A 27,291-nucleotide genomic window follows, 5' to 3' on the forward strand; every position below is an offset into this window, starting at 1 on the left:
ATTAAAATACACTATATTAAAATATAATCTAAAATACTTTGAAAAAGAATATTTTTGAAGATGGTATATTATTTATTTTTATTGGATTTTTTTATTTACATTTCAAATGTTATCCCCTTTCCCGGTTTTCTGTCCATAAGCCTCCTATTCCATCCCTCCTCCCCTCTTTAATAAGGGTGTTCCCCTCCCCAACCACCCCCCTTCCCACCTCCCTGCCCTGACTTTCCCCTATATTGGGGCATCGAGCCTTGGCAGGACCAAGGGCTTCTCCTATTGGTGCACAACAAGGCCATCCTTTGCTACATATGCAGCTGGAGCCATGGGCCTGTCCATGTGTACTCTATGGAGGGGGGGTTAGTCCCTGGGAGCTCTGGTTGGTTGGTTTTGTTGTTCTTATGGAGTTGCAAATCCCTTCAGCCCCTTCAATCCTTTCTCTAACTCCTCCAATGGGGACTCTGTTCTCAGTTCAATGGTTGGCTGCTAGCATCTGTCTCTGTATTTGTCATGCTCTGGTAGAGCCTCTCAGGAAACAGCTATATCAGGCTCCTGTCAGCATGAACTTTTGGCATCAGCAGTAGGATCCCCAAGTGGGGCAGACTCTGAAAGGCTTTTCCTTCAGTCTCTGCTCCAAGCTTTGTCTCCAGATTTCTTTCTATGAATATTTTTGTTTCCCCTTCCAAGAAGGACTGAAGCATCTGTACTTTGTTCTTACTAGGTGAGAGTACTGAAGTTTGGATCATTTAAATAAATTCTAAATATCACAAACTGTGTTCCTACATAGCAGACTTTTCCATCTGACTCCTCAACTTCAGATACTACATACATTCTTGAAGATTCTCTTTATAAATATAATTACCTTCATTTTATGTCTTATATATCATATTCTTTAATATTGATAATGATTTTGCACATTTTCTAAGATTTTTTTAAACTGTACTTTTGTCTAAGGGGATTGAAGTGAAAATATTTTATTCAATTAAACAAAGAGTGTTACGTCATCACATGCTTAACTAGATTTTATATAATTAATTTCAGGAAAAAAATGAAAAAGGCTATGAAGTATTGTTTTTATTTGTATACTGTGTATTTGAATGTTGATTTCTGTACCTGGAGATCAGTCCTGACTTTAGAATTATCATTTTATGAAGCATTTTCTGACTCAGTATTTTGTATAACATTATTCTCCATCATTTTCTGATTGGTCAGTAAAGAACTGATCAGATTATAATTGGGCAGGAGAGGAAAAGGCAAGACTTTCTGAAGCCATAGAGGTGGAGACGGTCTCAGGTGGGATGTGGCATTCACTATCTGGACAGGGATGAAGAAGAATGTTATAGAGTGAGACAAAAGTGGCAGTTAACAGGCCATGTTAACTAAGAACTAGGCTGTGAAGTAGGCCAGGCCAGCATAGTCAGGTTAGGATAGCTCAGTATTACCCAGCTATAGTGTAGGAGCTTTTTGAAAAATATAAAGGTTTCCATGTCATTATTTTGGAACAAGGGAAGGAGACGAAATCTCATATTTTACAAAAGCATCTTCCACAAAGCACATGCTGGGATAAAGGTCAGGAATTGTAAGCAAACCTCTAGTTACAACATAATATTCAACTTTAACAGAAAGTGTTAAGAGAGAGATGAGTGTAGCCCTAGCGCTTTCTCTAAACCTATTTTAGTTTGGGTTCTTGGATGTTTCTAACTCTGTCCTAGCCCACAAATCAGAGGTAGGGGAAAAAAGGTGTTTGTTCACTTGTTTGGAAGTAGATTTTTCAGGGACCACTCTTCTTAGGATACCAGAAGTTGAGTCCAATAGATGAGACAGGAGCAGCTGCTCGATCCACCCAAAACTGCAAAGTGCCTCCAAATCATGAGTCAGCAGAAGCAGCAAGAATCAGTCAGAATACTAGAAATTATTTGATGTATTTCTGTTTATGAAGTAAAGAACAGCAAAGACCAGGGAAGACCAGCAAAGAATCTGAACCCAAAGAGAATACAGGGGCTGATCTGAGCCCCCAGGCACATGTGTATCAGAGGACTGCCTTGTCTGCCCTCAGTTGGAGATGATGCACCCAATCCTTTTGAGACTTTAGGATCCAGGGAAAGTGGATCCCTTGAGGGAGAACCCTCTCAGAGGCAAAGCAGATGAGGAATTGGACAAAAACTATGGAAGAGGCTACTGGAAACATATAGAATATATATAAATAAGTAAAAAGGGTTTTATTAAATTCTTTATAATTTGGTAAAATTCTCATTTCTAATTTACCTTTAAAGCTTTCTTACTTTTAACATTAGAGGATAAAGACTGAATGAAAAGGGAAGGTCACCATGGTCTCCAGATGGGTGCTACAAGATTAAATGCAAGTCCATACATCTGGAATGTTCACCTGCATTCTTTTATTAAATATTAGTTTATTGTCTGAAAATTTTAGTGTGTTACAGTAATGTATAAAATTCTTAAGATAATAAAGTATCTGTAGGTCATCCTGTATGTACTGCCTGTCCCCCACTTCTAGTTTCTTGTTGCCTCTCTTCTCACTCCCAAGTTAATTATCTCTTCATTAATTACTATTTTTACTTAACCTACATAATATGTTTAGCGTTGCTTTTATGCACGCGTCCAGCGCTGACCACTAGAAACTGAACAAAGTATGTGGCAGCTTCTCCCTGGAGGGAACTAATTGTCCCACTATAAGCAGCCACTGACAATTAGTATCTCTTTATCTAGTGGTGAGAGTATGTGGAATTCCCCCTCTCCACAATGGCTAGGATGTCACTGTGATGGTTTTGCTCAGGCAACCATATTGCTGAGCTTTCCTCTGTGCATTTTCTGTATCAGTTCCAATGGAAACTGTCTGTCATGAGGTGTTCTGGGCACAAAGCTTCTCCAATATTTCCCTCTTCTCTTTAGTTATTCCCTGCATCTCAGGATAGGAGCTGTGTTGTAGATGCAATGACTAGGGTTGAGCACCCTACAATTACTGATGCTCTGCATTTTCACAAGTTGTTGATCTTTGTAATAGCCTCCATCTGTTACAAAAAGAAGCTTCTTTTATACGGGGTGAGAGCTACACTTATCTCTGGGTATGAGGATAAGCATTTAGAAAACTGTTAGAAATTATATTGGTTTACGAAAATGGCATTCTTGACCTCAGATGCAGCTTTGAGCACAGGCTTATCTGTTTTGCAAGAAAAGGAAACTCCTTTGTATGAAATCTCATTATTCCAGTACTTTTCAATGTCCTAAATCATCTTTGGTTATTTATATTGAGTTTATAATCTTACTGACTCAGTAAAAGAGTTCAAGAAAATGAAATAGACTTAGTACAACAATGCAACTTGAATCAGAAAAGAAATGGATGTGTTGTTCTGTCAAATCCCATTGCAGCAATAGCTCAGCCAATTTATTTGAAAAATGCACAAGCCTGGAGTTTCAGCACCAGTTAACAGCTTGGGAGAACAAAGTATGTACAGTGAGATACAAATCTTCCATACCATTACTCCAATATATTTCTGCATAGAAGCTTTTCAAAGTCTGGGAGCATATTTTGCGATCATGGTGTTTCAAAATAGAAACAAAATCTATGAGCTATACGCTAAAAGCTGTCACTGCTCAGAAATATTGTTTACTGTTTCACTGCATAAAAATCCAAAGGGCTCAGTTCTTTTTAATCAATCAAAATTATATTCAAATAGCATTACCAAGGAAGCTTAAAGGCATTAATTGTGTTTCTGTCCCTGTGTCTCACAGAACTTTTATAGGATGAGCCAATCATTTCTTAGTTACAAATCTCCTGACAGAGGATATGGCAGCAAGATCTATAACTTACAAAAATTCAAGGAGAAGTAAAGCCAAACCTGGAATGGAATGACAAGTAGTACTTCAGTCGAGGAAACAAAATAAGCTGTATCTTTATCTTGTTATGTGAAGTAATAATCCAGAGTCATGTAAATTAAACAGAATAAGGAGTTAAGGCAAATTGTTCACTTAACTTATTCAATGACACTTAGATTTAGTTAACTTTTATTTATGTGTATGAGTGTTTTTTCCTTCAGGCACGAATATGTATGCCTGGTTCTTTTGGAGGCCAGAAGATAGTTCCATATTCCTTGCACCTAGACATTTAGATGTCTGTGGACCAAACTGTGGCTCTAGTAATTGCACTCTGGTCCTGTGAAAAATGAGGGAGGGATTATAAATGCTGAGTCACTCCATCAGGCACACACCTAACCCTTTTAGATGTTCAAGTGTACGTGAATTCCCATACTCACACACATATTATACACCAAAGAAATACTAATAATAAAATAAATGTTTAACAAGTAATCTTATTACAGAGCATAGTAAGTTTTGTCATTCTTGTTAATCTGAGAGCTGAAATTGCTGGGGTGGAAGCAGTTAAAGAGTACCAGTTGTCGTTTGCCAGAAGTAGCATCCTCTTTCATTTACAGTAGTTTACATGAGAAAAATACAGTAGCCATATTGGCAGAAATGTAAATGACAAGGTATAGAGGAATTTTAACACAGCAACATGACTGCTCTGACAAGAAATCACATCCCAAGTCCTAGTTCTCTGTAATCAAGCTAGAATACAGGCAGGCCACAAGCCTTTAAGCCTTCTTACTACAATATAGAAATATCCTAATTACACACCATTAATCCCAAACAATGAAGCTATAGATAAAAGCAGCAATGTTTGAAAATAATGTCTACTTGAGAACAATGATGAATAAGAGAAAGATTTGACAGAATTGGTCAGAAATAATGTATGCCCAACTCTCAGGAAAACAGGCAGGGAAACAGAGGAAAGAAGTGTTTTAAGAGAGCAACAAAGTGTGTGTGTGTGTGTGTGTGTGTGTGTGTGTGTGTGTGTGACAGAGAGAGAGAGAGAGAGAGAGAGAGAGAGAGAGAGAGAGAGAGAGAGAGAGAGAGAATGCAGTTTTACCAGGACACTTTTGTTTTTTTTTTTGTTTTTTGTTTTTCGGAGCTGGGGACCGAACCCAGGGCCTTGAGCTTCCTAGGCAAGCGCTCTACCACTGAGCTAAATCCCCAGCCCCTACCAGGACACTTTTGCAGAGACATATTGCAGGTGAAAACAAAAGGAGCAAAAAAATGAGAAGGAGCTGGAAGGTTAGAACTGATGGCCAGAGTTAGTTTAAGCCAAACAGAGCAATTCAGTGAGAAACCAGTCAGCTTAGAGAAGAGTTCAAGTAAGAACACCTGAGTTGAGCTAACCAGCAAGAGTTCAGAAAGACCTACAAGGGGTGAGTTTATTCATCAGCAAACCTCCAAGATGAAAATAATGTCTGGTAAACAAAAGTTAATTTTACAAGGTGTAATTTCTTATGGTCCAAACAATGAAGTTTAGTTGAAGTGAAACTTGTAGGTTCCAAGTGAACAAATAATTAAGGATTGAAGTGCTACTTCATTTGAGACCAAGTTCAGATGGTACTTATGACTTTTTTCCTGCTTAATAGAAAATGCGGATTATCTGGAATAAGTTGGAGGAGTGAAAACCATGGTCAGAATATAATGTATGAAAAGGTATTTTCAACAATATACCAATTTCAGGGACATTCAAAAGAGATTAAGGGTAGGATGATTTATTGGCCCAATCAAGCTTTGCAAAGAAAATGTAAACCCAGGTCTATACCATATTTTAATGTCATAGACAAAATACCAAACATTATAAACTAAGCAGTAACAAAACTATAAAAATTGTCATTACAATTATTTCTTAGGGTGCATTTTCTTACAAGCTTTGAAAGAGCATAGAAATAACAAGTCGGAAAGTTTAAATGAACTAGTATCATTTTCATGCCTTCTCTAGTGCCTAACCAGTAAGGTCACCAAGAATAGGATAAAATTGAAATAAAATTATTTCTCTTGAGCATATTATATTACTCATAAATGAATTTGTCTTCTATCAGTACATTCTTTTATTTATAGTACTTGGAGGCAGAGGAAGGCAGATTTCTGTGTACGCTGTCCACATAGTGAGTTTCTAGAGAGACTAACTACACAGTGAAACCATATCTCAAAACAAAACAAAAACAACCAACCAACAAACAAAAATAACAAAGAGGTTTAGACAAAATGAATATACTTATGATAACCTCTGTAGTCCCATCTGATATCATCTCCGTAAGAGCATAAATATTTAATTGATGGGATTGAAGGGCTGACACCATTTTCTTCTGAGATAGCCAGAGGAAATTTATTCTATAACTATAACTAAAGAAAAAATTATCTATAATGTAATTTGGCAAAGTAGTGTGATGTTACAACAATAGTAACTATAAAACACTGGTATATTTGTGCTATTGACCTTCCTTCCTCTTAAAAGGCAAAAAAAAAATACTATTAAATATTGCTATATTAAATACACAAGATAAGCAGAAATAATTTGAATGACAATCTAATGAGAAATTGGTAAATTAAATATATTCTGTATAAAGGGACATTATTGTTGAAAGACATTAAAGACATGCTCCAACATGGATCATGATTAGTGCTGTAATGTTTAAGAAGCATGTTTAGAGGGGAACGAGAATACCCTTGGGAGGGAATAGGGAGGCAAAGGTTAGAACAGAGGCAGAAGGAACACCCATTCAGAGCCTGCCCCACATGTGGTCCATACATATACAGCCACCCAATTCGACAAGATGGATGAAGCAAAGAAATGCAGGCCGACAGGAGCCGGATGTAGATCGCTCCTGAGAGACACATCCAGAATACAGCAAATACAGAGGCGAATGCCAGCAACAAACCACTGAACTGAGAACAGGACCCCCGTTGAAGGAATCAGAGAAAGAACTGGAAGAGCTTGAAGGGGCTCGAGACCCCATATGTACAACAATGCCAAGCAACCAGAGCTTCCAGGGACTAAGCCAATACCTAAAGACTATACATGGACTGACCCTGGACTCTGACCTCATAGGTAGCAATGAATATCCTAGTAAGAGCACCAGTGGAAGGGGAAGCCCTGGGTCCTGCCAAAACTGAACCCCCAGTGAACGTGATAGTTGGGGGGAGAGTGGTAATGGGGGGAGGATGGGGAGGGGAAGCCCATATAGAACGGGAGGGGGAGGGGTTAGGGGGATGTTGGCCTGGAAACCTGGAAGGGGAATAACAATCGAAATGTAAATAAGAAACACTCAAGTTAATAAAGATGGGGAAAAAAGAAACATGTTTAGTCAAACATTTATCTGTTCCGTGACATTATTTGGAGAAATATCCTGAAAATGAAACTGTTTATTATTACTCAGTTGTTTTATTACAATTATACAATACCCCGAAAATAGCAAGTTAAAGAAAGAAATGTTTATTTGGTCACACAGGACCTAGTCAATCATAGTAGAGTATAGAATTCATAATAGCAAGACCTTAAGGCAGGTGGTCCCACTGTATTGGCAGTCAGTAAAGTCTTGTTCTCAACTCATTTCTTCTTTTAATTCATTACAGTACCCCAATCAGTGCAATGTCTAGGCCTGCAACTAAGTTAGGTCTCTGAACTTAAATTCATCCAGTGTGAAGTATTTCTCACAATCATGCCCAAAGATTAACTCAATCAAGAAAATCCCTTGCAGGGGTATTTGGAAGCTGTCTTCTAGGGACATCTAAATTTTGTTGACAGTAAACATAAATCATAAGTAGAAAGACAGAAAATAATTGTAGTCCTCAGAATCAGATTGAGAGTAAACAGTAAATATTAATAAAGAAATAATTTTGAAGTGATAAAATACTTTGAGATAAATTATACTAACATTTGCAAAAATCTATGACGATTGTAAAAGGCTGAAGTATGTAACTTGAATGAGTGACTTTATTAGTAGTACTGACTGATAGAATAAGTGTTATTATATAGAGCTGTATGCATACACACACAGACACACACACAAACACACATTCACAAGGCATTCATTCTAAGACTTTTACCAAACTTCTTTATGAAAAATAATAAATATTTTCTCATACACATTGAGAAGTTATACTTTTTCTTTGAGCAAGGCAATGCAAACATTTTATGCACATCCTGTTCAATTCAGACCAATGGTATTGAAGTGGATAATGGCTTTCACTGCACACCCGCTCATTACATATTTCCAGGTTCGATGCAGACTTATAATACCAGCTTTATGGCAAGGATATAGGATGGTTACACACGTACCAGGAGATTGACTATAACTATCTCTTTTTTCCCATAAAATCCTCAGGATATGATCTCTCCAAAAGGAAAAGGGAAAATCTTTAGCTATTAAAGCTCCTACACTCCTTTTTATCCTCGCATCTTTGTAAGTCTTGATTTAGGCTAAATGCATCATTAATCTTTAACATATCCACCTAAGAACTCAATTAAAGTCAAACAGAATAATGAGTGGTATTACAAAGGAATCAAAGCAGCATACTCAAGAAAGCATTCAACTTTTCCATATGCTGCGTAATTACATACACCCACTAACTTGCACAGTGCGAACCTAGAAAAACTTTAACTCTTGGTTTAATAAAAGGGGAAGCCCCCCCACAAAAAAGTCACAATAACTGAATTAGTTAATTCTGGGAAAATAAAATGACCAGATCACAGCTCATAGCATGAGATCTTCTGAGGCCTCAAATGTCCTATGGGATATTATATCACTGATATTTCTTCTGGACTCTCATTTTAATTATGTGAATATTGAATTTAGTAACAGATATGGTGTTTAAAAGTTGAAAATATAAAAGTTGCTTTTTTATAATTGATTGAGATAATACTAAGAATTCTTATTATTCGAGAACAGTGAAAGACAAAGTGCATATTTTCTCTCTTATTTGTGGATCATAGCAATGAATCATAATGATTTAGAGAAAAACATGGAATAACTACAGCCAGGAAAGTAGTAAGTGACACGGGGATCTAAGTATGGAGGGATTTCAGGAAAAGAAACTAAGACATAGGTGCAATAAAGTGGGAAAATTCCTCAGTAGGGAAGATTGAAATGATGATGGAGGTTAATGTTGAGTATGAGAGCAGAATAGAAAGTACAATAGGGATAAGTGAAAGACTCACAGTGAAACATTTTATCATAAGATTAACATATCACACACACACACACACACACACACACACACACACACTTATACCACAAAGAGTAAACATGGTCCCCTGAGAAGCCATAGCTAAAATGCCAGGTAAGGAACATTTTATTCATGACATCTATTAGGGAGAGCCAAGACAGAACCATCTATTATCCAATACCTTTTTTTTTTTTTTGCGTGTCCCAGAACTTGAAGGCAAGACCATATTGCTGATGATACCAAACACTTGAGACACAGGATATAGAGTAATCAAGCTAGAACTGAAATTAAAACACTCTGAGGAAAGTCTTTCACAATTACTGAAGGCGTGTATAAGATGTCAAGGAAGAAAAGTAACCAAATAGCCTCAACCATCAGTGAAGCCAGTAAAACATAGTGAAAGACTTGGCATACCAGTTCTAATAGTGAAATAGCAGGCACCTGTATTATATAGGAAAGCATTGTCTGTTTAACTGGACTCAAGGGCAGGCTCTAGGAGAGAACTCATGTTCCTGTAACCCAAAATTGTTGATAGAGAAATCATAGACTCTAGTAGATGAACCACTGGTTATATGATCATAAATCACTGTAGTTGCTAATTGCATTTAAAACAATTTTCTAATACCCACAGGTAAGTATTGCTGTCATCCCTTATCAAAGAAGCTTATTGTTTTGGTAAACGGAAGCTACTACAGAAATCCACTCCAGGCAAAATGCAGAAAAAAAAGTTCCTGTGATTGCCCAATTATAGTTACTACATTACAACACAAGCTCTCCACCTCAGGCTCAGAAAACATCACAAGAGATGGGAGTTTCATATTTTGGTTTTAAAATTTCAAAGCTCCTTATATCTATTGTTAAGGTATAATTTACTAATTGATCCCAAAGAGTTCATATTTCATGGTTGATATTCTTACCCACACAAGTTAACTTCTCATCCCGCTATCTTTCCTGGCAAGGCTAACAGAAGCCAAGTCCTTTGTTATTTCTGCACAAAGTTCTCAAATCATTGTTTTACTCTGTAATGCATGGTCATCACTGAAATCAAACTAAACAATACATTCCAAAAATAACACAAGATTACAGAGCAATGTCTTTATTATGTAAATGTATATATTTGTTATGTATATATACAATTTATCTATATAGTTATTGACATATAATAGAAACCTAGATGATAGATTCTACTTAGAGAAAGCATTCATACACAAAATAATTTGTAATCAATTAGGACTTAAGTTTTAAACAACCTGGTGTTCTCCAAGCATGTGATAGATTAGATTTGGACAACATGCTTCTTTTAGGACTCTTCCTTCTACCTCCTACCTCCAGCCCTGGAGCATCACCACGGCTACTGAAGTCCAAGAAAATAACTTCACTCTGTTTTACTTTCGAAGAATAGCAGGGCACATAGCACAGACCGTAGCTATTTGTTCCTATAGCCTATCTGTGGTTCCTGTTCCTAATTTTCCTGTTGTCCTGGTCCTAATTTTAGGTTGTAAAAATTCTTACATGTTCAACTCCATGACAGTACTCAGGGGCAGCATTCACACACACTAAAGGCTCACCAACGTTGATATGCAAAGCTTGTGAGATGGCAGCTAACAGGGTTGGGGATTTAGCTCAGTGGTAGAGCGCTTGCCTAGCAAGCACAAGGCCCTGAGTTTGGTCCCCAGCTCCGGAAAAAAAAAAAAAAGAAAGAAAAGAAAAAAAAAAGATGGCAGCTAACCATAGACCACATTTGTCTATCAGAACATAAAACGTGACATTTAAGAGGGCCACGTTTTATTTACTTGAAATAGGCCAATTTGCATGGTGAAGAATTTTAAATTTATCATTCGGAAGAAAGGTTTTTCTATCTTCATATGGCATGTTGGAAATTTCCAACCTGCCAGCAGACTGTGAACAGCATTATATGAACAGCTTTTTTTTAAATTTCTTTCCTTTTTAAAATTTTTATTGGTTATTTTTTATCCCCTTCCTGTTTTCCCCTCTGAAAACCCCCCTATCCCACCCCCCTTTACCATGCCTCCACAAAGATGCCCTTCCACCCACCCACCCATTCCTGCCTCACTGCCCTAGCATTACTGCATGCTGGGGCATCAGGCCTTCACAGGACCAAGGGATTCTCCTTCCAATGATGTCCAACAATTCCATCCTTTGCTACTTATGTGGCTAGAGCAATGGGTCTCTCCATGTGTATGCTTTGATTGGTGGTTTAGTCCCTGAGAACTCTGAATTGTCTGGTTGGTTGATATTGTTCTTCCTGTGGGGTTTCAAACCCCCTCAGCTCTTTCAGTCTTCTCTCTACTCCTCCATTGGGGTTCCTGTGCTCATATTCTACTGTGTGGATTTTTTTCTAACCTTTTAAATCTTGATGAACTGAATGCATGGAAATATCAGTAAGTGTGCCCATCTGAGACAGTTAGAAATAGTGTCTCTACTAAGCACACTTAATTCAAAGTAAAAATGATTCTGCCGTTTGATAACTTTTGGTCTTATTTTTTGCCCTGAAACAAACAATAAAATGCATGTGCATATGTTTGTCTGTGTTTAGAGTTCAGAAAGACTTCAATACACTTTTATTGATAAAATGTGATAGAGTTCTTGAATATTTGTTATTTTATTTATTCCTTTAAGACCTATGAAAGAATATAAATAAATTCATGATTACCACATTAAATTAATTATTTTGAAACCACTTTAAGCTATAAAATTTGTTCTATGATATTTGCTGTTACACAGGCTTTTTTGTAATTCATTACAAATGTTACAGAATAGTTAATGTTTTTATTTTCATATGTGTACCAGAACTATCAAGGACTATTTTCCAATTTGATGAATATTTTATTCCACTTTTAATACAAACATTGATAGGTACTTTAAATATTCAAAAGTAATAAGAGCATTCAGCAGATAATCCTTGTTTGTTTGTTTGTTTGTAACCCCAAGTCTGATGACCTGAATTTAACACCATAAATCCACATTTCACAAAAGAACAGATGCAATAACAATACATTTTCTAAAATAGTGTCTGTCTTAGTCAGGGTTTCTATTCCTGCACAAACATCATGACCAAGAAGCAAGTTGGGGAGGAAAGGGTTTATTCAGCTTACACTTCCACATTGCTGTTCATCACCAAAGGAAGTCAGGACTGGAACTCAACCAGGTCAGGAAGCAGGAGCTGATGCACAGGCCATGGAGGGATGTTACTTACTGGCTTGCTCCCCCTGGCTTGCTCAGCTTGCTCTCTTATAAAACCCAAGACCACCAGCCCAGGGATGACACTGCCCACAATGGGCTGGGCCCTCCCCCCTTGATCACTAATTGAGAAAATGCCTTAGAGCTGGGCCTCATGAAGGCATTTCCACAACTGAGGCTCCATTTCTGTGATAACTCCAGCTTGTGTCAAGTTGAAACACAAAACAAGCCAATACAATTGACCCCTTGTCAACTTGACACACAAACACATCATTATTAAGCCTCAAGCCTTATTTTCTTATTCATCCCCAAGATCTAAATAACTTTGAGAGTCTCATAGTCTTTACATATTAAAAGTTCAATCCCTTTGAAATATCCAACATCTATTAAAATTCTAAGTTGTTTTAAAATTCAGTCTCTTAACTGTGGACTACACTAAAATACTTCTTACTTCAAGAGTGAAAATATCAGCGCACAGTCACAATCAAAAGTGAAATCAAACTCACTGTCCAAATGGGATCCACTCACGATCTACCAGGCCCCTCCTAGGGATTGGGTCACTTTTCCAGCTCTGCCCTTTGTAACACACACCTTGTCTTCTAGGCTCCAGATGCCTGTTCTCCACTGCTGCTGCTACTCTTGGTGGTCATCTCATGGTACTGTCACCTCCAAAATGCTGCTGTCTTCTGCTGCAGCTAGGCTTCACCAATAGGCTCTCTTCATGGTGCCAAGCCTCAACTCCTTTATATAACCTCTTCAGTCCTGAGCCATCAATTGCAACTGAGGGTACACCTTCTCCAATGGCCTTCCATGGCCTCTCACAGTGCACAGCCTCAGATGCTCTTCATAACCCCTTCATGCCTTCAAAATCAGTACCACCTGGGTGACGCATACACACTACCAAGTCCAGTCACAGCACAAGGCACTACCTTGGCTTTCTCTGTGCTCTCAGAAAACACTTTCCAGAAGATTTCCCTTCAATGATGCCTGTATCTTCCTAATCGCAGCTAATTTCTTAGCTCCAGCTGATCAGCATCAACTGTCCCAGTAACTCAAAGGTTTGCTTTAGTAGTTCTGGTATCTTGTTAATCACAACTGATTTTTCAGCCACAGCTAACCAAAACCACAGACTCTTCACAAGCAAAACCACATGGCCCTGACAAGATTCTTTAATCTTCCCTCTGAAACTTCACAAGCCAGGCCTTCATCTTCTGCACTGTTCTCAACATTATCTTCCAAGCTCCTACAGAAGTTCTTAATATCCCAATAGCTCTTCTAGCTCAAATTTCCAAAGTCCATCCACAGTCCTCCCCAAAACACGGTCAAGTTGTCACAGGAATACTCCACTATGCTGGTACCAATTTTTCTTAGTCAGGGTTTCTATTCCTGCACAGACATCATGACCAAGAAGCAAGTTGAGGAGGAAAGGGTTTATTCAGCTTACACTTCCACACTGCTGTTCATCACCAAAGGGAGTCAGGACTGAAACTCAAGCAGGTCATGGAGCAGAAGTTGATGCACAGGCCATGGAGGGATGTTACTTACTGGCTTGCTTCCCCTGGCTTGCTCATGTTGCTCTCTTATAGAACCCAAGACCACCAGCCCAGTGACTGCACCACCCACAATGGGCTGGGTCTTCCCACCTTGACCACTAGTTGAGAAAATGCCTTCCAGCTGGGTTTCATGAAGGCATTTCCACAACTGAGACTCCGTTTCTGTGATAACTCCAGCTTGTGTCAAGTTGACACACAAAACTAGCCAGAACCCTGTCAATCTAAAACAAATTAATACTTTAGTTGAAGATTATGTGTGGATTTTACCATTGATTAATACTATAAAATAATAAAGTTTTTTAAATATCATGATAGAATATTTGGTAATTAAAACAAACATATCCAGGCAAGTCTCACCAGTGGCTACAGATAAATGCACATTAAAATAGCTATTAACATGGCCTAAGTCAAAATTAATACAGATTATCCTGAGATTTTGTATGTGGCTGTTCAATGCTAGAGTGAATAATGTTGATAAGGATGTAGAGTACTAGTGGAAAACCTTGGTGCACAGGAAGCACTCCTGATGTTGTCAATGCTGCAGAGTGTATCCAGTGTTGACTTATTGAAGGTTCCTGGGGAAAATCTTACGGTTATAAGAATGTTTCACTTGACCCTCGGATCCCGGCCCGCAGCAGCTCTCTGCTCCCAAACCCCGTGGGAGAGAGACCTCACCGCCTGGTCAGGTGGGCACTCCTGAGGGTGCAGAGCGGAGGAGACCACCAACACTGCCCACCCCTGCCCACATCCCTGGCCCAAGAGGCAACTGTATAAGGCCTCTGGGCTCCCGTAGGGGAGGGCCCAGGAGCGGCAGGACCCCTGCACCTGAGACACCGCCGGAACCTGAAGGAAACAGACCGGATAAACAGTTCTCTGCACCCAAATCCCGTGGGAGGGAGAGCTGAACCTTCAGAGAGGCGGGCGCGCCTGGGAGGCCAGAAGAGACTGCACTCTGCGCACATCCAGACACCAGAGGAAAACACCAAACGCGCCATCTGGAACCCTGGTGCACGGAGGCTCCTGGAAAGAGCGGCGCAGATTTTCCCGGTTGCTGCCGCCGCGGAGAGGACTTAGGCAGTACCCCACAAGCAAACTTGAGCCTTGGAACCACAGGTAGGACCAACTTTTCCCCTGCAAGAAACCTGCCTGGTGAACTCAAGACACAGGCCCACAGGAACAGCTGAAGACCTGTAGAGAGGAAAAACTACACGCCCGAAAGCAGAACACTCTGTCCCCATAACTGGCTGAAAGAAAACAGGAAAACAGGTCTACAGCACTCCTGACACACAGGCTTATAGGACAGTCTAGCCACTGTCAGAAATAGCAGAACAAAGTAACACTAGAGATAATCTGATGGCGAGAGGCAAGCGCAGGAGCCCAAGCAACAGAAACCAAGACTACATGGCATCATCGGAGCACAATTCTCCCACCAAAATAAACTTGGAATATCCAAACACAACAGAAAAGCAAGATCTAGTTTCAAAATCGTATTTGATCATGATGCTGGAGGACTTCAAGAAAGACATGGAGAACTCCCTTAGAGAACAAGTAGAAGCCTACAAAGAGGAATCGCAAAAATGCCTGAAAGAATTCCAGGAAAACATAAATAAACAAGTAGAAACCCATAGAGAGGAGACACAAAAATCCCTGAAAGACTTCCAGGAAAACACAATCAAACAGTTGAAGGAATTAAAAATGGAAATAGAAGCAATCAAGAAAGAACACATGGAAACAACCCTGGACATAGAAAATCAAAAGAAAAGACAAGGAGCTGTAGATACAAGCTTCACCAACAGAATACAAGAGATGGAAGAGAGAATCTCGAGAGCAGAAGATTCCATAGAAATCATTGACTCAACTGTCAAAGATAATGTAAAGCAGAAAAAGCTACTGGTCCAAAACATACAGGAAATTCAGGACTCAATGAGAAGATCAAACCTAAGGATAATAGGTATAGAAGAGAGTGAAGACTCCCAGCTCAAAGGACCAGTAAATATCTTCAACAAAATCATAGAAGAAAACTTCCCTAACCTAAAAAAAGAGATACCCATAGGCATACAAGAAGCCTACAGAACTCCAAATAGATTGGACCAGAAAAGAAATACCTCCCATCACATAATAGTCAAAACACCAAACGCACAAAATAAAGAAAGAATATTAAAAGCAGTAAGGGAAAAATGTCAAGTAACATATAAAGGCAGACCTATCAGAATCACACCAGACTTCTCGCCAGAAACTATGAAGGCCAGAAGATCCTGGACTGATGTCATACAGACCCTAAGAGAACACAAATGCCAGCCCAAGTTACTGTATCCTGCAAAACTCTCAATTAACATAGATGGAGAAACCAAGATATTCCATGACAAAACCAAATTTACACAATATCTTTCTACAAATCCAGCACTACAAAGGATAATAAAGGGTAAAGCCCAACATAAGGAGGCAAGCTATACCCTAGAAGAAGCAAGAAACTAATCGTCTTGGCAACAAAACAAAGGGAAGAAAAGCACACAAACATAACCTCACATCCAAATATGAATATAACAGGAAGCAATAATCACTATTCCTTAATATCTCTCAACATCAATGGCCTCAACTCCCCAATAAAGAGACATAGATTAACAAACTGGATACGCAATGAGGACCCTGCATTCTGCTGCCTACAGAAAACACACCTCAGAGACAAAGACAGACACTACCTCAGAGTGAAAGGCTGGAAAACAACTTTCCAAGCAAATGGTCAGAAGAAGCAAGCTGGAGTAGCCATTCTAATATCAAATAAAATCAATTTTCAATTAAAAGTCATCAAAAAAAGATAAGGAAGGACACTTCATATTCATCAAAGGAAAAATCCACCAAGATGAACTCTCAATCCTCATCTTCGGTTGGTTTATATACAAGTGTGCAATTTCTAGGCTTGAAAGTAAAATGATGCTATCTGGTGCTGGATAGAGGAGCCTTATTTTTTATTATGGCAGCTTGCTATTTTTGTAACATGGTGATTTGGTTGAACACAATAAAGTACAGTAGTAACTGATCTCCCCTTCTTCCTGGATGAGTGAGCAGATGATTAAATGTTGATGTCAGCATCCTTGAGCATATTCAGATGAGCTTCTGCTTCTGTTGAAAATGATGCTGTGTTTGATTGTGGTCCAAAGCTTTGAAACACTACTTGGCATCTTCTTCCTTGGAGGTCTCACTGTTTAAACATAACAGATTTGATAGCTTGTTGGTAAGGTGAGGTCCAGCTTGTCTGCACTAGGTCATCTTCATGTGAATCCGGTGGTTATACGGTTTTGTTTTAGGGATATTTCATTTTTTTAATAACGGTTTTAGCTGACATTCATGGAGAGAATGAATCCTTAGAACTGTGCCACTAGTGAAAGGAAATCCTGTCTAGAGTATGTTTCTTTACAAAGCTGTGTCACACCATCCTTTGGGCCCTCTGCTGGAAAAGTAGAATCAAGTCTCAAATAATGCCTTTTAAATTGTATCCTCTAGTATTATAGATGTAGGACAGTACTGTATCATACCTCTGTGGATGTAAAATAGCTTGTACCTGCTTTATGATACATAGTAGTGACCGTGCTTTATCAGAGCTGTTTTTAATGATGGTGCTCAGAATGTTTTCTTTCCAGATGATGACTGAGAAGCTAATTTAAAAAAAAATGGTGCCAGGTACCACAAGAGTAACAGAACTGTGCTGTTTTCTCGGGTTTTGTTTTTTTACATTTTTTTTTAATGGAGTGTGCTGGATGTCTCTACAGTTTTGTTTAGATGACTGCAGAACCTGGAAAAGCTGTTGCTGCTGTTGATGCATAACACACTGCTATTATTGGTCTTTTTATATAAACATAAATATATATATACAGATATATAATTTGAATTTTTGGAAACTGTAGCTGTGCTGTCAACTTTGGAAAAAAGTATCCCCGTTTACTGTGTTGAGTTGGCACTGTACAGAAATTAACAGCCATATTGGTCTAGAAATGTTGAACTTAAGTTTTTTCCATTTGTACAGGGGTAACGCACTGTATTAAATATGTAAGGTCTTAAAAATGTATATAAGAAATTCTCAAGTTAATAAAGATGGAAAAATATAAAAAAAATAAACACGGAGTTCACAGAGATCAAAATGCCACATGAGAATTAAAAACCATTAAGGATATTTTTTGTTGCTTTTGATAGAGTTAAGTTTTTGTTCTAAATGCAGTAATGAGACATTGACGTTTGGAAAACAAAGTCTTACAGAAGTGCAAGAAAAATATTTTAATAATTACTAGGAAAGAAAATAAACAGACATTCAGAGACTAATAGGCAAAATGGATTCTCAAAAGCACTTTATAATCTGTGGTAGGTGTGCTATCGATGAGTACATGCTGTGAGACATTTTATTTTATTTGCTCACCTGTTTATTATTTCCATACAGCACCCATGTGAATTTCCTGATGATAGAATCTTATCTGTATATTCTACAATAACCCAACTTGTAACAGAGCCTGGGCCATAATAAATGCTAAATATTTTTAAATAAATGCATGAATCACCTGATATATGATTTTAGAAGTTTATATCTGTCATAGTAAAATTTACTAAAAGAGAAAATTAATAAAATGAACTATTTTAAATAAAATATATTGTATCTATTGAAAAAAAAGAATGTTTCACTTATGTTTGACAAAATAATGCATTTTTAATTTGAAAATGTATCAACTTTTGATGATCATTAGACTACTAATAAAAGTTTCTGTCATAGGGAAAGTCAGACTTTGTGTAAAAAGTCCTATCTGAAGCATAATATCAAAGATGTTATACATGCACATGCGAATGAATCCTCTCTGCACACATTGTAAAATGAAGTGGAAACTTATGGTTCTTTGGAGAGTCAGTTTCCTTGGATGGTGTTTTGCTGGGACAAACACATGAAGGCGTGTTTTCCTGAAGTGGACATAGGTGAAATAAGACAGACTTGTGAGGGGATGTTTTACTGAAGCAGCCACAGGAGAGAGGATCTTCTGCTAAAGCAAACACATGGAAAGACATGTGACGAAGGATTCTTTGCCAACAACAGACCTATTTTCACCTTATACTGAGTAGTTGAGCTCCATTTGTCAGGACTCTGAGGATTCGGGCTGATTGGACACACGTGCAGAAGCAAGAACAGACCTAGTGACAGAAAGAGAGCTTGACTTGCTGGTACAGCTGGCTGTACAATGCTTGTGGGTCTCCCATCTTTGTTGATCTTGGCTTCTCTGAGAGAGACCCATCTGAGAACTTCTCCTGGTGTTCTTCCTGGTCCCTTCTGCTGACTTGAGTGGAGGCTGAGGCTGGCTCTCTCTGCTAGGTCACATCACCACTATTGTTAACTCGACTCTACCGAACTGGACTGCTGGTATATCTGTGGTGTGTTTGTGAGTAGATCAAGAAGCCACTGCATATTAACCTGTGAACTGAACTGTTGATTTCCAGACAACACAGACTGGATTTGCTCCAAAGACCTTTCTAAACAAGTCCACTTCCTCTGTATCCCCTCTTATCCACCTGGTGGCTGGTAGGTTACGAGAGGTTAAAACATTTAAGAACCATCATTAAAAATGAGATTTGAAAAAAATAAAAGTTACAGTAAAGCAAACTTTATACAAAATGAATATTGTGGGAAACAGAAAATATGCATTAGCTCAAATGTGTTTACTTGGAAATCTAGAATCAGTACCCAAATGGGGGGAAATATAAACCCTGTGGTTTACACAGGGACTAGGGCTGTTAGATGGTATTATCCCCAGGATCACGCTCCTTCATCTGAAGTATTTATGGTAAATTTTCAATCCTTTACAACAAACTGGAAAAGATCCTCCCTTTATATATCATTTTCGTTCATATGTAACATTTCAAAAGTATGTCCTTCAAAATCATTTTTCATACTAATTTTACTCCAGGTTATTTCGTTGTAGTAAAATTAAATGATGTTCTTTTCTTTTCCACTATAACTGAAATATATTTACATTAACATTTATCGTTATTGTCCTAATTTAAAGTAATTTGAGGATGTATGAAAAGTTTATCATTCACAATTTAAGTCTAATCCCTCAAAAAAATCAAAAAACAAACAAACAAACAAAAAACAGAATTGCAGAGTGTTAGCTACCAAAAAGAAGATAAAAAATGTTCTAGATTTAAAGAAAAGTTGTTCCTTTGGGGAACTCTCCAATAGTAAAGATTTGTTTTATTTTATTTGTTTGTGTGGGGTTTATACGTGTATGGTGTATGTTATATATGTTTTAAGTACGACATGCAAGTGTTCCTGGAAGATAGAGGAGGACAGGAAAACCCTGGAACAGGAGTTATTGGCCGTCAGCTATCAAAATGGAGAGGTTGGGCAGTCCTCAAGAAGAAAAGCAAGTTCTCTTACCCACTGAACCCTCTCTCTATCTTCAGGACATTTTATTGGATTTTCATCCCTCTGGTGTGGCCAATGTTCAAGGACTTAAGATATTATCATATTTACTCTAAATATCCATGAATATTAGCACGGAAAGCTCAATGGTAGTCATTTTTCCATTAATTGAAGTCAATAATCTTACAGTTAATTTTCCATATGATTAAAGCAAAATAATAGATACTTTTAGAAAGCTGATAATAAAATTTTCCCATTCACTGAATCGTTTTCACTTTGATAGTTTTGAATCATTAAAAAGACAAAAAAAATGACTTTTTCATATTCTTCCTAAGATAGTTTTAAATCTAACTGAAAATGAGCCCAATCAGCATCATTAAGTTCTTCTTTGTTTAAATGTATTTTTTAAGCATTTTACAGTTCTTTCCCTCCCTCTGACTTTCTTTAAGATGAACTGTGAACCAGTTTTGACTGTGTCCCAGTTTCCAGGTCCCAAACCTTCTACAAATTACTCCTTTAGGCCCCAGACACCCATTTTTCTCCTGCAGGCGCTGAATCCACATAATGTTCTGACTGATTAAGCACTTGCTTACCAGGAGCACTCCATGTAAAACTGGCAAGTTACCACAAAGAAGATTCTGCAGTAAATTTTTTAAAAATTAAAAGGACAAAATATGAGTTGACTGCTTCAGTACTGGTTCCTTTTTTGTGTTCTGATCCTCAGTGGTTATGTACTGCTGAGTTCTACAGTCTCTCATCCAGTGTAGCTGTTTATAAACAAGACCATGCTTGCCCTTCTCAGTAGTTAAGCTTTCTGTTCTCCAAATGCAGATTCCATAGGAAGGGTAATTTCTCCTTCATTTAAACAATCCAATTGTGAGTTTTATGCATTCCTAAAACTTTTTGGTATATCTTAAGATTTAATAGGAAATTTTATTCCTCTTAAAAATTCTCCACTATTCTCTCAGTTTTGAAACAGAGATTTTAAATAGATTTAGAATTTTACCCAACGCAGGAATCTTCTCATATACGTTAAAAGAGCTGCATGGTAAGTATGCATGTTTTATGGGACCTCAATCAAGTATAGGATTTGTAAGCTGTGATGTGTCAGTGTGAGGACTGTGATTTGAACATAGAAACTGAAATTCAATGATTACTTCACTGAAGAATCATTTGACTTAGCAAAATACGATTTGCTTATAAACAACACACCGTGTTATTCTCAAGAAGTTAGAAGATAAGTTTATTTAAAACAGGAGAGAAAATCTACTCAACATTATTTTCAACATTTTGGACAATTTCTGGTCTACATTGACAACTTGAGTTCAATTCATATTTAAGGATGATTCATATACCAGTTAATATATTCAGAATAATAATTTAAATAACCTAAATGTAAAAATGAAACCTTATTCTTATTTTATATGTGTTTATTTATATCTTTATATAATCTTAACATAACATGCAAACAATAGCCTGATTGTAGACTTTGAAGGAATAGAATATTATACATGAGAGCACATAAAACTTCAAGAAGAAAATAATAATAATATTGAGAATGATAATAATAATGTCAAAGAAAGGTAAAAGGATAAAAATCTAAGCTGAAGAAAGTTCTGACTCCTAGGTTTAGGAGAATTACTGACAAAGTTCCAGGAAAAATGAGCAAAAATTAAGTAAATGTTGAAATATATTTGTAAAGGTACAAATATGTGAAATAAACGAATATATAAATCTACAAAATGAACCAGATGAAAAGTAAATCATCAGAATAAGGAAGGATTTATAACTCAAATACTAGAGTCTGATAAACTATGTCATGGATATAGAGAACATAATGTTTTTCTTCAAAATAATATTTCAATACTAAAGAAATGGCAATTTAAAGCACATTAACATTGTACTAAAGTTCTTTCTTCAATTTAAAATATTCTCTTATACAACGCATCCAGACTACAGGTCTTTTCCCTCCAGTTGTCCTTGCCTCCATCTGACATCCCCTGTCCCAGGTCCTTCAGTTTGCAAAAAGACAGCAGTGACAAAAGAAGATCCGTCCACATTTTTCTTCATGTAGACACTTAGGGCCATGAGTTTTCTTCCAAGTACCACATTGACTGAGTTCCATAAGTTTGTGTAAGTTGTATTTTTTAACTAAATCCTAGGAAATCATTAATTTTCCTTCATTTCTGTCTAGATTCATTTCTACTTGAGTGAATAGCCCTTCTGTTTCCAAGAGTTTATAAGTCTTCTGCTGTTTTTCCTGTTGTTGATATCTAATTCTAATTCATGGTGGTCTGATAGGATACAGGGAATATTTTCAGTTTTCTTGAATATGTTGAGACTTGCTTTGTGTTTAAGTTTTGCTGGATAGTAGTCTGGACTGGCATCTGCAGTACCTTAGAGTCTACAGCAAATCTGTCCAGTACCTTCTGTCTTTTACATTCTCCAGTTATGTGCAACTTTAATAGGTCTGCCTCTTTATGTTACTTGGCCTTTTCCCTTTTAGCTTTTAATATTTTTCTTTGTTTTGTATGTTTAATGTTTTGATTACTATATAATGAGGAGAGTTTGTTTTCTGGTCCAATCTATTTAATTTTCTTCATGTTTCTTGTACATTTAAAGTTATCATTTTGACTTTAAATTGGGAAATTTTTCTTTTGTGTCTTTGTTGAAATATTTTTCTGAGCCTCTGAACTGGAGTTCTTCCCCTTTTTCTATTCTTATTATTCTTAGGCTTGGTATTTTAATAGTGTCCCAGATTTTCTGAACATTTTGTGTCAGGACTTTTTTTTATTTTACATTTTTGAACAGTATATCCATACATTTTACTTTACCTTCCGTGCCTGAGATTCTCTCTTCCATGCCTGTTTTCTGTTGGTAAAATTTGCCTCTGAGGAATTCTTTGCAAATTCCTCAATTTTTCATTTCCAAAATTCTCTCAGTTTTTGTTTTCTTTATTGCTTGTAGTTTCATTTTCAGGTCTTGAGCAGCTTTATTTGTTTCTTTCTACTGTGCTGTTTTCTTTTTCTTTGCTTTTTTTTTTGGCAACATTTTTATTGGATACTTTTTATTTGCATTTCAAATGTTATTCCCATTCCTGGTTTCCTGTCCATAAGGTTCCTATTCCATCCCCTCTCCCTTCTTTAAAAAGGGTGTTCCCCCTCCCCAATTACCCCTTCCCACCTCCCTGCCCTGACAGTTCCCTACACTGAGGGGTGCAACCTTGGCAGGATCAAGCACTTCTCCTCCATTGATACCCAACAAGGCCATCGTCTGCTCCATATGCAGCTGGAGCAATGGGTCTGTCCATGTGTAGTCTTTGGATAGTGATTTAGTCCCTGGGAGCTCTGGTTGGTTGGTATTGTTGTTCTTATGCGGTTGCAAGCCCCTTCAGCTCCTTCAATCCTTTCTCTAACTCCTCCGACTAGGACCTCGCTCTTAGTTCAATGGTTTGCTGCTCTAACATTCTCCTCTGTATTTGTCACACTCTGGCTGAGCCTCTCAGGAGAAAGCTATATCAGGTTCCGCTCAGCATGCATTTTTGGCTTCATCAATATTTTCTAGTTTTGGTGGCTGTATCCCCAGGTGGAGCAGGCTCTGAATGGCCATTCTTTCAGCCTCTGCTCCAAAATTTGTCCCCATATCTCCTCATATTAATATTTTTGTTCCCCTTTTAAGAAGGACTAAAGCATTCACACTTTGGTCGCCTTCTTCTTGAGCTTCATGTGGTCTGTGGATTTTATCTTGGGTAATTTGAGCTTTTGGGCTAATATCCATTTAACAGTGAGTGCATACCATGTGTGTGTTTTTGTGATTGGGTTACCTCACTTAGGATGATATTTTCTAGTTCCACCCATTTGCCTATGAATTTCATGAAGTCATTGTTTTTAATAGCTGAGTAGAATTACTCTTTTCCTCCAACTGTTTGGCTTTTCCTTGATTTCTAAATGGAATTTATTCCTTTTCTCTTTAAAGAACTCTTCTTCATAAAGATGGCTTTAAGGTACTTTTTGTGCTTTCATGTATGTTATATGTTGGAGTATTTTTGTCCTGCTATAATACAGAGTAGAATCATATTGTCCTAGTCATATTGACTGTCATCAAAGATATTTTGTTTTTCCTGGTGGCATCTTGGCATCTGGATTTGAGTTAATTATAGCTCTAGGTGCTGAATTCTGGAAGGTCTGGAAAAGCTGAAGATGGAAGGAGCCTGAAGAAATGTGGCTGGGGTGGGGGTAGGGGCAGGAAGGAATAAAACAGAGAGCAGAGAGCTGTGAGATCTAAGTGCCACTTATCTGGTCTTCTGCAGATGTGACCTGTCTTTGAGCAGGGAATGTCTAGCTGATCTGGGGACTGAGATACAGCAACAATTAAGGGGCAGTCAGGCCAGAAGCAGATTGTCTTTGGGATCCATAGAAGGAATGGAGAAGGAGAAAAGCATGTGCAGCTGATTTTCTGTTGCTGTGCTATGAGCAGTTGGGAACACAGAGAAGAGAGAAGTCCTGCAAGCTTAAAAATATATTGTTTTAACAGAAAAATATGTTTGTAATTAATGGATTATATTTTCTTTTTAATTAAATGATTGCAGCATCAATTTAATAAAATAGAAATAACTTTTAAATATCAGACAATCAGAAACTATCCTACTTTGATAGAGAATATGGTAGAAAAAGAGTTAAACTTCGGTTCAAATAGTAGACAACAGATACAATAATACATAATAAATACAGAGAAAATAAAAACAATTAAATAACAGGGAAAAAGAGGAGAGAAGAAGGAAAAGAGGCAAAGAGTCATAAGTACTAAAGAAGAAGGAAAGGAAAGGAAAAAATGTAAATGATGTAATATAACTATATTCATTTACAAAAATATCATGTATTCATGTACAATGAAAACAACTTGAGAAAACAATAAAAACACAAGAATGAGATTTTATTTCAGTCTTAAACTATGACACATTTGCATTACAAAGTTATGGAAATGTACTTTTTGTCAGGCAATACTAAACTAGATATCATAAAGTTCAGTTTTGTTACTTATAACACATTTTCTAGAAATTAGAACTGCTGTTACATCTACATAAAAATTTATTCCTTTTTCTTTCAGATATGAATTTTTCAAATTTATCTTATGATAATGTAGAAAATTTAAACATGATATGTCAATGAATATCACTGGCATCTCATAATTTATTTAATATATTTTATATAAGATAAATTAATAATCCAAGGTAAGAAATCAAATGTAAATAATTAATCTCATAAGATTAAAACATAGGTATGTTCAAGCATTTTAAATAGAGAATAAAAAATAATTTGAGTTATTTTTATTTCAAACTCTTCTTTGGAAATACTGTGTGTTGACAAACTTACTCTGGCATTAGTTTCTTCTATTTTGTTGAAGCTGTTATGCTTTCTTATTTGTGATGGTTAGTTATATGTCAAGTTGACACAAGTTGGGCAGTGCCACCCCTGGGCAGTTGATTCTGTGATGTGTAAAATACAGGCTGAATGGCCCATGAAGGGCAAGTCAGTAAGCAATGTTCTGCTAAGGTCTCTGGTTCAGGCTCTATTTCCTTGCCCGTGCCCTGAATTCCTCTAGTTATGAACTATTTTGGAGTTTTGTGCTTTAATAAATACATCCTCCTTAAGTTGGTTTGGGTCACATAAACTGAAAGCAAGCTAGAACACTAAAGATTTCTAAACGTGAAGATGGTGCATTTTATCAATGAACCCAATGCAATCTGTTCTATATATTATTTTATCAAAGCACTCATAATATTCAAGTCAATTTCCACTACTTATTATAAAGTACTTTATTTCACACAGACTCATCTGAATTATATATATTTTACTAACTGAAATATAATAAAGTCCAGCTTCTGAAATAATCAAATTAAACTACAGAGGCAGCTACAATCTGGGTAGTGAGCAGAATAATGATAGTGTAGATGTTTATAAACACTCTTTGGCCTTGTTGGCTTCTTTGGGGAATATTGTTCTATTAGTTTAAAACTCTTGCAATGTACATAGCTGCCAACCCAATACTACATAATGCTTACATCAAATTTTGCTGCTAGTTCATTCTAGTCTACTGAACATCTACCAGAATGGTACTTTAAGCTCTGCAACAGCCTTCTAAGAGTTCTTTGGCTGAAGCTCCAGTCTTCACAGCCACCTTTTCACTCTTCATCATATCTGTGTTAGTTTTTATTCTTATTTTTTATATTAATTTCGTACTATGATTATTTTAGGTATTCACTTTACATTCTACTCTTTGCCCCCTATTAGTCATCCCCTCCCACAGTTATACCCCTATCACTCTTACCTTTTCCTCTGAGTGGGTGTGGGCCCACTGGCTATCCCCCCACCTGGCACATCAAGTCTGTGAGGAGCTAGGCATTTCCTGTCTCATGAAAGCCACACAAAGCCATCCAGCTAGAAGATCTTATCTCATGTATAGGCAACAGCTCTAGGGATAGACTCAGCTCAAGTTGTGGAGCCTCTCAGAGTACAAGATGCTCCTGGCAGCAAGCATAACAGAGTATCATTAACAGTGTCAGGGATTGGTGCTTGCCAATAGGATGGGTCTCATGTCCAGCTAGTGGACATAGTATTTATCTTCAACTTTTAAAGGATGTAGGACTGATTTTGGCTCATAATTTGAGGGACTGTAGTCTACTATGGTGATCATGTATTCTTCTGATGTTAGGAGTATGAGAAGAGGAAAGTTGCTCAGATAATATTACATCGGAACACATAGTGCAAACCAGAAGCAGTTTAGATAATATCCCACAATTTCCTGATGCTACATTTCCATATATGCACCAAGAGACTACATGATGAATGGTTTCCTTGCACGCCAAACCAGCACTGCTCAATAGAACCCCAGTATTAAAACATGCAAGAATATAATTTCAAACTTAAATCATAATAGAATGTGTTCCAACACAAGCTATATGACACTTGCCCTATAAATCTTGAAAATATCTAACAATTACTGATGTAAAAATACTGCTTTTTTGTTTTATCTTTTTTCCATGAGCTTCAACTCTGATAAATTATTCTGTCCTTTCTTAACTCAGTATTAGAG

The sequence above is a fragment of the Rattus norvegicus genome, chromosome 11 (genome assembly GCF_036323735.1).
Source record: "Rattus norvegicus strain BN/NHsdMcwi chromosome 11, GRCr8, whole genome shotgun sequence".
Lineage (NCBI taxonomy): Eukaryota > Metazoa > Chordata > Mammalia > Rodentia > Muridae > Rattus > Rattus norvegicus.